Below are 14685 nucleotides of genomic sequence, written 5' to 3'. Positions count from 1 at the left end.
TGCTCCTCCCCACTCTCATCCTCATTAAGCCTCCCCTCAGTCTTTATCTCCAGCCTTTTACGCTGAGCTTCCTTTTTAAGTGTCAGTTTTTGAAGTTCAAAAGCTCTCTCTTTTTCTTTCTTGATTAGATTAGATTCCCTACAGTATGGAAACAGGTCCTTTGGCCCAACAAGTCCACACCAACCCTCCAAGGAGTAAGCCACCCAGACCCATTCCCCTACATTTACCCTTGATTAATGCATCTAACACTATGGGCAATTTAGCATGGCCAATTCACCTGGCCCGCACATCTTTGGATTGTGGGAGGAAACCGGAGCATCCGGAGAAAACCCACGCAGACACGGGGAGAACGTGCAAAGTCCACGCAGACTGTTGCCCGAGGTTGGAATTGAACCCGGGTCCCTGGTGCTGTGAGGCAACAGTGCTAACCACTGAGCCACCATTCCGCCCCTTTGTCTGCTCTGTCCTTTTCCCTTTTATATGCTTTTAATCGTAATTCAAGCTGTTTCGTTTCTGTTGCCCTTTCCTTATCTCTCTCCACTAACTCAAGCTGCTTCATTTACAATTGAATTGTTGCCATCTCAGTAGATTCTGATGGTTTCTCCAGCAAGTTTAGATGCTGAGCTACTGCTATAATTATCTCTCCTTTGCTCACTGAAGCAGGCAGGTCCAATCCCAGTTGGTCTGCTATTTCCTCCAGCTTGATCTTATTCACCTTTTGCAAACCTTCCAAAGTCACCACATCCACTTCCAGAAAACTTTTGGCGACTGAAAGAGCCATTACTATCCCAAGCTTTGTCTATCTAACCAAACCAACACCTGAAATAGAGACGCTAGCACCTACCACTCACTGTTTAAAATCCCGCAAAGACCCCCCCCCCCCCACTGTCTGTTATGGACGAGGCTAGACCACTCAAAACATTCTTGAGCAGGCAGCCCAGATCATAACTTTGCAATTTGTTTCAGTAAGTGTACAGTGAAAATTACCCAGAGTAAGTTACCTGGGTTGACTACTAGATTTTAAAACAGAAATTTATTCACAAAATTACACAATGAAACACAAAGAACAGAATGAAGAACCCCTACAGCACTCATACTATCCAAACTAGACTTAATTATGCTGTTCCGAATATACACAACAGTCCCAATAAGCAAATCCCCTTAAAGACCAGTTAAAAAAAAAGGAACAGATGCTTACAGGTTGAAGTTGGAAGGGCAGAAAGAGAGAGAGAGTTTCCACACAGCTCACTGTTGAAGTTCCAACTAGTTCTGGACTGAACTGCTCAACTAGAGAGCTGACCACGCCCCTTTCATTATACAGGCCACTTCTAAAACATGACCACTTTGGTCTGAAGTCTCACCTGTTTACGTATAAACAAAAAAGACCTCTCAATACCCTTTAATCTCTGAACCAAACCAGTCTGATTGGAGCCTGGCCTGGCTTATGACCCTTCTGAAGAAAAAAACCAAGGACACAGTATCCTTGAGAAAAGGAACAGCTTTTAGAAAAAAGGAATCAGCTTTGTGACAACAGACAGTATCGGATAGGCTTTTATTAACTGAATTCAAATTTCACCACCTACCATGGTCAGAATGCATTACCTTTTCTGGGTAATCAGCCCAGATTGATAGATTTTTAGTCCAGTAACATTATCACTATGTCACTGCTTCTCAATAATCCTCCACGCAGTATGCTCCACTGTTACGTTTTGGAAATAGGTGCACATGAGCATAAAAGAGAAGGGGATAGGTCTCATTATTGATAGAACCAAAAAGTCACAGCCTTCCACCAATGTAGCAATACTGTAAAAAAGTATTTAACAGGTCTATAGTTGAGGAAGTCCAAACAATGGCTATAAATTCTGTGTGTTAAGATTGAGCCCTCCACTATCACCTGATGAAGGAGCGACACTCCGAAAGCTAGTGTGCTTCCGATTCCAATTCCTGTTGGACTATAACCTGGTGTTGCGTGATTTTTAACTTTGTACACCCCAGTCCAACACCAGCATCTTCAAATCAAACAATGATAGTTACTCATATATCATTACAATCTCATTAAGAGTTTTTAGTCGGGTAGACAAGGCTTGGGATAGTAATGGCTCTTTCAGTCGCCAAAAAGTTTCTGGAGGTGGATGCAGTGACTTTAGAAGTTTTGCAGAAGGAGGATAAGACCAAGCTGGAGGAATTAGCAGACTAACTGTGATTGGACTTGTCTCCTGTCTTCACTCCTCTCTTTAAAATTCTGATTTCTCTCAAGTGCCTCCAAATCTTTATACAAACAAGGCAGAATAGCCAACTTGGCCCTTCAAGCCTGATCCACCATTCAATAAGGCTAATCAGATTTTAGCCACAACTCTACTTTCCTGTGAATCCGCAATAATCCTTCATCCCTTTGGCCTTCAAGGAACTATCTACCTTTGCCTGAAAGAACACTTAAAATTCCACATCTGCTGTCTTTTAAAGAAGGGACTTCCAAAGACTTCCAATCCTCTGAAGAAAGAAAAGTTTCATCATTTAAGTAGGTGACCTCTTATTTTTAAACTATGACCCCTTTATACATGAGTAACCTTAAAACATCTTGCTTATGATGAGTTAGCAGCTAGTGATCAGGTTAAATTTTCCCACCATAACCCACAGATAGCTAATACCTACCCGGCTGAAATCAGCTCATTCAGCACTGAACCTGGGGATTTCTCAAACTGTACAGCACAAACACTCACTGGTTAAATTGCTGAGCAAACCAAAGTGTATTGAGATAAATGTGCAGTTGCAAATCATAACAGAATTGATATATGTGTCAGAATTTATTAATCTGCTCTGTGATTTACCGGAAAAGCCACTAACCTTGGAATGAAGCTAAAGATGCAGAGTTGTAAAAATGCTGAATATATCAATATTCAATCCACAGCAGCAACTGTTAAATGTGTGAATATTTACACACTCTGCCACATTGAAATTCGCTAGCTTTGCTGACCAGCAGTTTAACCACGAGAACAAGTTACTTATGTTTGAATCCGTATACTGACATGTCAGCAACTATGACGGCTCCAGGTTGGCTCACACTTCTTACTTCACATCCTGGTTAAGAAGCAATTACAAGACAAGGAGATGCTCGGCTTAAGAGATTGTTACAACTCACAAAAGAGACAAGTGAAAATCAAACGGTTAATTCCCAATCTGATTTGATGACAAAAATCCATTTGTTCGAATTACATGTTTGCAGAGCTGTCTGCTTGGAACATGTGCTAATGAGACTGCCTCTCAGAAAATGACCCCCATCTCAAAGCCATTCTAACTTTGCCCAGTGGACATCTTTTGGAAAAGAAGTCTTACTGGGACTTGGCTGTGTGGGGGTAAATTAGCTTCGTTGGTTTGAGGGCTGCTTTGCAATGCAGATTAATAACAATAGTGTGGGTTCAATTCCCACACTGGCTAAGATTAGCATGAAGGACTCTCCTTCTCAACCTCTCCCTTTGTCTAAGGTGTGGTGAGCTTCAGGTTAAATCCCCACCAGTTACCTCTCCTGACAAGAGAGCAGCTCTATTGTCCAATAGGGCTAGGATGATTTTACCTTTAAGTGTTCCTAACTCTACAAAAGCCAAACAAAATACAAAGCCATATTGTGTGCTCCCACACCCCCCCAAAAAAAACTAACGATGAGGAAATTTGCATTTTTTAAAATGAATCTATTTTTCACAATCAACCTGTTCAGTGACATTATTACACAACTCAGGAGCAGGTGGGATTGAACCCAGGCCTCAGCAAAGAGACAACCACTGTGCCATAAGAGGTGCCATGCATTGTTTTTTCTTTGATTGTACATTCAGTTATTTAGGTAAATCCAATTTATCTCCAGTCAGTACTGACAGGCAACAAAAGATAATACCTTCACTTAAAGACAAAAGGACTAAATACTTTGATGGAGAAAAGTAAGAGCTAAACTTCATGAATTTTAGAAAGGAACGTTTTGCATGATCAATGTGAGGATGTGACAAAAATAAAGTTGTCATAGATCAGAGGACTCATCAGAGAGAGCAGCCCTACGGTGAGTGTAACTTGAAGGTCACCACGCCTCAGGTAAGGGAGAGGTTGAGAAGTTGGGACCTTCATGATCACCTCAGGAAAATGCAGTGGATGTTTTCTTTGTGAACTTTCAGGTAAGCTGTTGGTAAAGTACCATATGTACTATAGTGAGTAATTTAAAGAGTTCAGAATTCTAGGGGGGTTAACAAATTAGATCTAAACCCGTTTGGACAGGTTTAAACAGAGATGAAGCCTGTCGCAATCTGATGACCACCATGCTGTATGTGAATTGAGGTCATATATTTTTATTGAAACTAGTCCATCTTTGGTTTTATTTCATAATATATTCAATGTAAATTATCAAGGTTGAGACTCCATTTTGTTCTAACATTGTTCTAAGCTGAAGTCATTATGTAGTCTTTGTTTTCAAGCTATTCACATGTATTAAGGTTTAAAACATAATTAGCTGCCTGCCAGAAATGTGCGATTAACCAAATAATGCAAGTTTTAATTGAAGAGATATTAAAAATAATCAATTAATATTAAAGTTGGGTTATATTTTAAAGCTTGCTGTTTGAAAACATTCATTTGCTTTATGAGCCTGTTTATATTTGAAAGAGCACCAGGCCAAATATAACGCACAAAACACAGCTTTATTCCAGTCCTGACAAGCTCAACGATGAAACAAAACAGAAAACCATGAAAAGTGGATATTTGATGGTGTTGAACTTAGGGGTATGACTGAAAAAATGATACATTTTATCAATGATCTTGTCTTGTACTCACAAGGTAATTCACAATCGGTGAGCCATGATGTAGAGGTGCCAGTGTTGGACTGGGGTGGACAATGTTATAAGTCACATGACCCCAGGTTAAAGTCCAACACGTTTATTAGAAATGACTAGCTTTCAGAACGCTCCTGAAACACAGATTTTACCTGACAAGGTCATGTGACTTTTGACCACAAGTGCTGATTGCTTGGCCGATTGGTAAGCTTGCCTGATTGGCAATGCATCCACCAATCAGAGTCCCACGCCATTCATAGAGTCAGAGAGTCATAGAGATGTACAGCATGGAAACAGACCCTTTGGTCCAACCTGTCTATGCTGACCAGATATCCCAACCCAATCTAGTCCCGCCTGCCAGCACACGGCCCATATCCCTCCACCCTTCCTATTCATATACCCATCCAAATGCCTCTTAAATGTTGCAATTATACCAGCCTCCACCACTTCCTCTGGCAGCTCATTCCATACACGCACCACCCTCTGCGTGAAAAAGTTGTCCCTTTGGGGAAATTCTATTCAAAGTCTTTATACCTTTGGTTAAATAGTAAAACACATTTACAATTCTAGTCATCATTTAAGTAATATGACAAATAACAAGTTTACTTTTTTATTCATTTTCAGATATAGTTGTCGCCAGTAAGGTCAGTGTTTATTGCCCATCTGTAATTGCACTTGAGAAGAAGGAGTTAAAAACAGTAGCTGCTCCATATACAAAATAATTATAAACAAAATACAGTGAGTTCCTGCTTCACTAAGCCCTATCAAGTCATTTTACTTAAAGTTGTGCTTTTCAGGAACTCAATCACAATTTTTAAGTGAGGACTCATGGTTTAAGCTAAAGACAATGGCACCTCCTAATGTAATAAATTGTCACTGTGCTCCAGTTATTTATCAGACTGCTTGCTTATAAAATTATATTCAGCTTCTACACTCTAGTGCTGGACAGAATTAATCCCCCTGGCCTTATACCCCACCAATTTCCAGATACAATGCATCATCCTCTGCCATTTCCACCATCTACAGTCAGACCCCACCACTAGAAATGTATTTTGCTCCCCAACCTGTCTGCGTTCTTCAGAGACCATTCCCTCTGTGACTCCCTCATGAGGTCCACAACTCAACCAACACACCCTCCACACTTGGCACCTTCCCTTTCAGCTGCATGAGGTGTAAAACCTGTGCCCCTATCTCCCCCCTCACCTCCGTCCAAGGCTCCAAAGGATCTTTTTACGTCCAGCAGAGATTTTCCTGCACATCCACCCATCTCATCTACTGTGTTCGTTGGTCTCCTCTACATTTGGGAGACAGGATACCAACCTGCGGATTTGGGACACACACACCCAACAATCCCACTGCCCTGTGGCTGACCACTTCAACTCCCCCACCCATTCCCCCAGGACATGCAAGTCCTGGGCCACCTCCGCTGCCAAATCCAAGCCACCTGACGCCTGGAGGAAGAACACCTCATCATCTGCCATGGGACCCTCCAACCACAAGACTCAATGTCAATTTCACCAGTTTCCTCATCTCCCCTGCTCCCACCTTTTCTCAGATCCAACCCTCAAACCCATCTTGAACAGTCCCACCTGTCCAGCTTCAGTCCCACCTATCCGCTCCACCCTCCGCTGCGACCTATCTCCATCATCCCCCTCCCCTCCCCCGCCCTCACTGGCATCTATCGCTCTCCAAGCTACCTTTCCCCCAGTCCCACCCCTCCCATTTATCTCTCAGCCCCCTTGGGTATCCCCCATATTCCTGATGAAGGGCTTACGTCTGAAACATTGACTCTCCTGCTCCTTGGATGCTGCATGACCTGCTGTCCTTTTCCAGTGCCACACTTTTTAACATACTAATCCAGAACCCCAGGTTAAGATTCTAGGAAAATGGATTCAAACCCCGTCAAAGTAGATGGCGAAATTTTAATTGAGTTAAAAACCTGGAATGAAAGCTAGCTTTAATGGTATAGCCACTGTCAATTCTCATCAAATCCATCTGTGTCACTAGTGTCCTTAGGGAAGGAGATCTGCCATCCTTATTTGGTCTGGCTTACATGTGACTCCAGAGCCACAGCAATGTGATTGAATCTCCAGTACCCTTCCAAATGGGTCTCGCAAGCTATTCAGATCAAGGGGCTATTAGGGATGGCCATAAATGCTGGCCCAATCAGTGACATCCACATTCCAAGCACGAATTTAAAAAACACATCCTGAAAATGATATTATACAGATGTAAGCTCAGACATTTTTTTGTATCCCATGAATATTTCACTTCAAGATCTCAATTTGCTTAACATTTTCAACTCCTTTTAATTATAATATCAGACTTCACTGGGGTAGCACCCTGAAAAATAAGGCCTAGTCTTCGCAGACTAACCTCTTCCTCAAATGGCAGAGAGTGTTGGATCAGTTTTTGATTTTAAATTTGAGATATATTTGCTTGTCAAAAAAACTCTATTAAGGGATTTAGGCAAAAGGTGGTGTTAGGCCTCAGCTCAGCAATGATTTCATTGAGTGCTCAAACAGGCACGAGGGGTTGAATAGCCCCTGTTCCTCTATGTTCCCAGAGTCCTCACAAATGTGAAAAGATTCAAACAGTATTAAGGTTAATTTTAGGTATTAAAGAGTGAATCTGCTCTGCTGACCTGCAAGAAATAGAATGCCCCAGGGGTAGGGTGGTATGTCTTTCTGTTATCGGTGCAATGTGGGAAGTTTACATTCCCATCCCTTGCCATTCAGGATAATTCACATTGTTTTCATCCCCTATTCAGAAATCAATAAGAACATTACAGTTGGAATTTGACTACTCCCCTATACTTACAAAAAACAATTTACAACAGATCTGACCATTAAGGGATGATTTGCATTAGATTGTCTCTGGAGGTGAGGTGGTCACTGCATTGTACCTTGAGAGGCTTGTGACTGTGAGGGAGTGACTGGGGGGGGTTGTCTTGTGAGCAATGCTAACTGTGATGAAAAGATTTTGTATAAAGGAAGGACTGTTTCCTTTGTTCAGAGAGACCCCTGGATACCCTTTGCAAACATGGCGAGGAGTGTTCAGAATTTCTCCAAAGCTTGTACTGTACTGTGTTTAATAAAAGTTGGTTGTTTGTTCACAAAAGTTGGTGTGTTTCAGTTGTATCAAGTGTGTAAGAACCTCAGGAATAAAGAACTTAACATTTGGTGGCAGTGGTGGGATTCCAATATACACGGAGCTTCTAGGTCGACTGAATAAGTGATTGTCTGAGTGTCAGTTATGTGAGACGGATAGGCCCACGAGGTAAGATTTACCTTGATTTTTCTCCTTAACCTACCAGCTGATGCCTCGGTGGTGACAGAATCTTTGAGGTAACTCACACACTTGCACACCAACAAGTCACTTTGCATGAAAGAGGGTTTTGATTAGTGTTAGAGTCCTCAGGGTTTTATTGGGATTAGAGTCCCCAGACCAAAAGAGAAAGAAAAAGGATTCAAGTCCCCGTGAGAAGTAAAGTGAGAAAGGGTTTCAGGTCCCCTAGGTAAAAGAGAGTTAAAGTACCCAAAAAGAATGTTGATATCCTCTAGTGGCGAGATTTGAGGCTCCAGAACATAAAAGTTAGAAATCAGGAACTTCAAAGAAAAACATCTAAACAAAATTTGGTACCTCTTAGAGTTATTGCCTTAGAAGTACTTTTAGGACATGACATCACAGGGAAATAGTGGAGAAAGTGGAGCCGATCCACTCAGATCCTGATAGTGAAGTGCGTGGACTGCCAGGGAAGCTTTGTCCGGGTTTTTGGTGTAGGAATCTCAGTTTCTGGACTGTGGACTCGACCCAGTCTTCCTGGGGGAAGGGAGTGGCATGGACTGCGGCACTGTGTTGTCTGCTGTGAAGGTTTTCTCTTCAGAACTTAAGGTTGTATTAACACTTGGGTTGAACAAATGAAGTTTCAATATAAATTATGTCATACTGAAAGTGTTTGATATTTAAATTTTTGGTTTGTTAAAATACTAATTCAGAAAATCCTTTTAAGTAACTGTTTTGCCTTATTTGAATCAGGATCTCAATTCAATGTGTTTTGTGGGCTATGTAATAGGGCAGATTTTGTTTTTACGTTTATATTATACAACATTATGTCCTTTTTAAAATTATCAAATTTGTAACCTTAGAACAAATTGATTGAGGACCTTGAGCCCCTGATTTGTTTGAATTTCTACAAAGCCTGTTTCAAAACAGAAGATTGTGTCAGTGTTATGCTTTAGTCAGATGAGAGTATTGTAATAAAATATCTTTGCTGTTTTGTTTTTAATACAGAGTATTCACAAAAAGAAGAGTGAATTTTAATGTTGATGTTTTGTTAAGATTTTAGAGAAAATTGGAACTTGAGGCTGATCTGTTTAAGTTCTGTCAATTATTGTTAAGATGTCATTGGCCCCCTTCATATTACAAGTTCAAAGAATGTTGGTCTCTACCAAAATTGCCACTGTAATTCAGGTTGTTTTATTTGGGAAGTTTCATTTGGAGAACATATTTTAATATATTCTGCATTTGTTTCCCATGAATATTTGAGATTTAAATCTGAATGGAAACTGCCTCTTCAATGGCTAGAGCACAGGAAACATTTTGTTGTTTTCTTGCTGTTCCAGATTTTTGAAATACTTTTTCTGACAACTTTCACATTAGCCTGGTATTAATTTATTAAAAGAAAATAATTTTTTAATAACCTGAATGCGGTCCCCCGAGGCTTTGATTTTAAAACCACTGTTGTTTATAAATGACTGAATTGTTTAGGCACTACAATTTAGAGGTTTATGGATTGTATAAAACTTGATAATATCATAAATAGTGAACAGAGTAACAGACTTCAAGATGACTGAAAATGCTGAAATAGGCAGACACAATTTAGTGTAAACATGTGACTGTCTTCATACTGATAACCACCTCGGCAAGGAAGGAATGAGATAGGAAGTGCAAAGATACTTTCAGCAGCTAACATTGTCTCCAGAGTTTCTCCATGCACAGGTAAAGCACATCTTCAGACCATCACCCATCCCTCCATGACTTGATCCAACGGATTCAATCGGCTCCCCAGTCATGAGCACAAAAAATGAAGAAGCTAACAAAAGTGAAGAGGAGGTCTGTATGCTTTAGGTCAGTGGTCTTCCTATGGATATTAAACCACGTGAACTTTACCTTCTCTTTCGATCATTTAAGGGATATGAAAGTTCACAGATCAAGCTAACATCAAAACAGCCAGTTGGCTATGTTACATTTAACAGAAGAGTGGGAGCAGAAGCAGCAAAGAATGCTGTGTTCATTTAGTCTGCTGCTGCAGCTGCTGCACTGCACACTCAGATATGACAGTATCCATCCATCTGAAGCATCTCTGCAAGGAATTAAGTCTTGTCATTTTTGTTAAGTATGTAACTGCCCTTATCCTAAAATTCAGATTTTTCCGCAGAGTGGTATGCAAGGACAGATTGAATTTTGATTTAAGGTTGGACTTTACTGAAGGAGATTTTGTAGAACTGGCTCCTTCCCACTCGACTTTGAGTGGTCACTAAGGACCATGGATTCAAGAACTTTACTGGTGAACCTTTCTTTTCCCACGAAGGAGGATGCTGCAGATTCTATCTACTGAATAGGCCAGTAATTTCTATTGTTATAATAAATGCATCCGCATGTGCCGATAACCTGCTTAAGTACTGGCAGTAAGATTCTTATGAAGGGGTAGTGCCATGTAAGTGGTTATCATGGAATGATAAAAGGAGGAAATGTGATATTAAAGAGTTAATCTGCTCTGCTGACCTGCAAGAAATGGAATGCCCCAGGGGTCGAGTGGCATTCCTTTGTGTTATAGATGGAATGTGGGAGGTTTACATTCCCATCCCTTGCCATTCAGGATAATTTACATTGTTTTCATCCCCTTTCAGAAATCAATAAGAACACTACAGTTGGAATTTGACTACTCCCCTATACTTACAAAAAACAATTTGCAACAGGCTTGACCATTAAGGGATGATTTGCATTAGATTGTCTCTGGAGGTGAGGTGGTCACTGCATTGTATCTTGAGAGGCTTGTGACTGTGAGGGAGTGACTGGGCGGGGGGGGGGAGGGGGGTTATCTTGTGAGCAATGCTAACTGTGATGTAAAGATTTTGTACAAAGGAAGGACTATTTCCTTTGTTCAGACAACACCCTGGACACGCCTCGCATGCATGGCATGGAACACGCAGAGTTTCTCCAAAGCTTGTACTGTACTTTGCTGAATAAATTTGGTTGCATGTTCACAGAAGTTAGTGTTTTGCAGTTGCATCAAGTGTGTAAGAATCTCAGGAAAAATATAACTTAACAAGGTCCCTAATTTATCTGACTGATGAACTCAGGTTAAAACAGTCATCAATTTTCTGTACTTAAGAAAATAACTGTTAGCCCACAACTAGGAAATATGAATTTCTAACTTACAATTTTCTAACTTAAATTCTACTCCTTCCTAAATCCCCTTCTCATGTACAGACAGTTAAAACACACAAACAGGATCTGGATGTTAAGGGTGAAGAAAGTGAGCACACTTTGACAGCACCAGACTCGACCACTGGATTCAATGAGTTGTTCTAATCTTTGTTGTTATCCACCAAATGATCTCGGAGTTTATTAGTTGAGAATTCATTCTTTCACTGTCTTTACCTTTAAACCAGGGATTTGTAGAGAAAGGGGAGTGGAGAGGAGGAGTGTAGGGATGGGGTTTGGAGGAAGAGAATGCAAGAGAGAGAGAGAGAGAGAGAGAGAGAGAGAGAGAGAGAGAGAGAGAGAGAGAAAAAGAAAGCAAGAGAGCACGGTCAAGACAGCAAGAGGCACTCTTTGTGGGTTGGGGTTTCTCTGTTGCCATGACTTCACACAAGACATGGTCACTTGGTTTGGAGCCAATCATATTATTGTTGTCAAGCAATTGCTCCCTACTTCAGAACCCATTAATTCCATTTTTGTTTACTTTTTCACTCGCTCTTACAAGGAAGTAACATTACATACAACTCTGACTGTAGTGTAGTGTAAACAATTTTTAAAACTGCAGCCATCCCTTTGCACAGATTTCCTTGTTTAAAGCAGCATCTTCCTTTTTTAATCCACAGTCCAAAATTAAAGGAAATAAAAAGATGTGGTCTTTTACATGCCCCACCCATAGAAAAATACCATTTCAATATGCCTTTCATCTCAAGGTCCGAGACCCATTCAGAGATATGAGAGAGAATAGATGCATAGAATAGAATCCCGTTCACATCATCCCTCTGAAAAGTGTCCTACCCAGATTCACTCCCCCTCTCAAACTCTATCCCTGTTATCCTGCATTTCCCATGGCTAATCCACCAAACTTACACATCCCTGGACATTATGGGCAATTTAGCATGGCCAATCCACCTAACCTACACATCTTTGGACTGACTCAGGGAAAATGTACACACTCCACATAGACAGACAGTAACCTGAGGCTGGAATTGAACCCGCTTCCTGATGCTCTGAGGCAGCAGTGTTAACCACTGAGCCACTGTGCTGCCTGTAGAAATGTGTTAAATATCTCTTATAAAGCACTTTTGGCAAAACTACGGAAACGTTTTTAAGAAATGTACTAGAGGCTCTTCTTTACACACAGAGTCATAGTGCGTAGAAACAGACCCTTCCACCCAATGAGACCATGCTGAATGTAATCCCAAACATAACTAGTCCCGCCTTCCTGCTCCTGGCTCGCATCCTGCCAAACCTTCCCTATTCATGTATTTATCTAAATGTCTTTTAAACATTATAATTGTGCCCACATCCACCGCTTCCTAAGGAAGTTCATTCCACATGTAAATCACCCACTGTGTAAAAAAAAATTGCCCCCAAAGTCTTTTTTGAAATATCTCTCTCCTTTCACCTTAAAACCTAGTAACAGAAAACTGCATGAAAGGCCTAATTTTCCACTTGTTTGTTCTTGCACATATTAGGAACTTATCACAAAATGGTGAAACACAGTCTTTGATTATCTCTACATCAGTGTTAAATCATAGATCGGCAGTGCCTAATTTCCACATATGTAGTTTGATTGCAGAAGCAGAAAATATTCCCTTAAGATGTTATAACATAATACAGAAACTGATAATGGTGGGAAAAGGGCAGTACCTGATGGTGCAAATAAAGCTACAGATCAATTGCGGAACAAGGTAAGGGAATATAACATGCATCTGGGGGAAAGCTGTTGAGCGGTTTTGATGCCATTCTTGTCCTCCCCAATCCTATTAGATCTCACTAGCTCAAAACTGCAGAAATCTACCTCCAAAACCCACCCCTCAGTCTTTCTGGATAAGTAGAGTGCCAAACTGTGTCCTAAAATTCCTGGACCAGTTTAAAATGTCCTGTAGATTGACCACATTTCAAAACAAAACTCTTTTGATGTTGGGATGAGTCCATGGATGCAATGAGATGCAAAATCAATGTAAGATTTCTCCTACTCACAAACATATAATAAATACAGCAAGCTTATATTTGATAGGCTAATTTATTTGGTTTTAATTAAATTTTTATGTTGACAAAGACTGTCCATGTGATCCATGGTAACAGAGAAGTGATCATAGCGATTAAGTGATTAACAACAACAAACACAGAATACCGGAGACACTCAACAGGTCTGACAGCACTGTGAAGAGCGCGAGAGAGTGCGCGCTTGCGCAGAGAGAGAGAGAGAGCGAGACAGACAGACAGAGGGAGAGACAGACAGACAGACAGACAGAGAGACAGAGTTAACCCTTCAGTTCTGGGTAGTTATACCAGACTTGAAACAGTAACAGTCTTTTCTCTCCACAGTAGTGGTCAGATCTGCTGACTTTCTACAGCATTCGGTATTTGGTTCAGATTTATAGCATCCACAGTATTTTGTTTTTAATTAAAAGATTAATGATTATTAGCTGTCGGCAACAATACTGCCAATTTAAATCAAGGTATTAAATGCCAGTCGAAAAGTGTGGTGCTGTAAAAGCACAGCAAATCAGACAGCATCCAAGCAGCAGGATACCCCCATCCCCTTCCTGGATCTCTAACTCTACCTCCAGTGACCAAATCAACACAGACATCTATTTCAAAGCCACAGACTCCTATTGATATCTTGATTACCCCCCCACCGTAAAAATGCTATTCCTTACTCCCAGTTCCTCCGCTGTACCTGTTCCCAAGAGGAGCAATTCCACTCCAGCACATCCCAGATGGCCTCCTATCTAAAGGTCCGCAATTTCCCCTCCCATGTGATCAATGCCCTCCAATTTATCTTTTCCACTTGTCTCGCCTCCACCCGTTGAACCCCACCCCTCCAACCTCAAGAAGGATAGAACCCCCCCGCCCTCCACCTTCCACCCCACTAATCTCTGGATACAGCACATTATCCTCCGTCATTTCTGCCATCTACAATCAGACCCCACCACCAGATATATTTCCTTCCCCATCTCTATCTGCGTTCTGCAAAGACCATTCCCTCCGTGATTCTGTTAAGTCCACTACCCCCACCAACACACCCTCTACTCCCAGCACCTTCCCCTGCCACTATAAGGGGTGTAAAACCTGCACCCACACCTCCCCCCTCACCTTCATCCAAGGCCCCAAAGAATACTTCCTGATCCGGCAAAGATTTTCCTGCACATCCACCCACCTCTACTGAGTCCTTTGCTCTTGACATGGTCTACTCTGCATTGAAGAGATAGGACGCCAACTGGTGGAGTGTTTCAGTGAGCATCTGTGGGACACGCACATAAAACAACTCCACTGCCCAGTGGCTGACCACTTCATCACCCCCCTCCCAATCCGCCAAGGATATGCAAGTCCTGGGCCTCCTCCACCACCAAATCCAGGGCACCCAACAACTGGAGGAAGAATG

The sequence above is a fragment of the Chiloscyllium punctatum genome, chromosome 41 (assembly GCF_047496795.1).
Source record: "Chiloscyllium punctatum isolate Juve2018m chromosome 41, sChiPun1.3, whole genome shotgun sequence".
NCBI classification, from domain to species: domain Eukaryota; kingdom Metazoa; phylum Chordata; class Chondrichthyes; order Orectolobiformes; family Hemiscylliidae; genus Chiloscyllium; species Chiloscyllium punctatum.
Note: the sequence above shows the minus strand (reverse complement) of the source record.